The sequence below is a fragment of the Columba livia genome, chromosome 2 (assembly GCF_036013475.1).
Source record: "Columba livia isolate bColLiv1 breed racing homer chromosome 2, bColLiv1.pat.W.v2, whole genome shotgun sequence".
In the NCBI taxonomy this organism is placed as follows: Eukaryota; Metazoa; Chordata; class Aves; order Columbiformes; family Columbidae; genus Columba; species Columba livia.
The window spans coordinates 8,386,988-8,387,786 of record NC_088603.1 but is presented as its reverse complement, the minus strand read 5'-3'; positions in this window follow the sequence as shown (position 1 = coordinate 8,387,786).

Sequence of the window (799 nt, the reverse complement as noted above, 5' to 3'; positions counted from 1 at the left end):
CTCCCTCTCCCTCTCCCTCTCCCTCTCCCTCTCCCTCTCCCTCTCCCTCTCCCTCTCCCTCTCCCTCTCCCTCTCCCTCTACCTCTTCTCCTCTCCTTTTTCTCCTCTCCTTTTTCTCCTCTCCTCTTCCTCTTCCTCTTTTCCTCTCCTTTTTCTCCTCTCCTTTTTCTCCTTTCCTCTCCTCTTCCTTTTCCTCTCTCCTTTTCTCCTCTCCTTTTTCTCCTCTCCTCTTCCTCTTCCTCTTCCTCTTCTCCTCTCCTTTTTCTCCTCTCCTTTTTCTCCTCTCCTCTCCTCTCCTCTCCTCTCCTCTCCTCTCCTCTCCTCTCCTCTCCTCTCCTCTCCTCTCCTCTCCTCTCCTCTCCTCTCCTCTCCTCTCCTCTCCTCTCCTCTCCTCTCCTCTCCTCTCCTCTCCTCTCTTCTCCTCTTCCTCTTCCTCTTCCTCTCTCCTTTTTCTCCTCTCCTCTTCCTCTTCCTCTTCCTCTTCTCCTCTCCTTTTTCTCCTCTCCTCTCCTCTCCTCTCCTCTCCTCTCCTCTCCTCTCCTCTCCTCTCCTCTCCTCTCCTCTCCTCTCCTCTCCTCTCCTCTCCTCTCCTCTCCTCTCCTCTCCTCTCCTCTCCTCTCCTCTTGCTCTTCCTCTTCCTCTTCCTCTTCCTCTTCTCCTCTCCTTTTTCTCCTCTCCTTTTTCTCCTCTCCTCTCCTCTCCTCTCCTCTCCTCTCCTCTCCTCTCCTCTCCTCTCCTCTCCTCTCCTCTCCTCTCCTCTCCTCTCCTCTCCTCTCCTCTCCTCTCCTCTCCTCTCCTC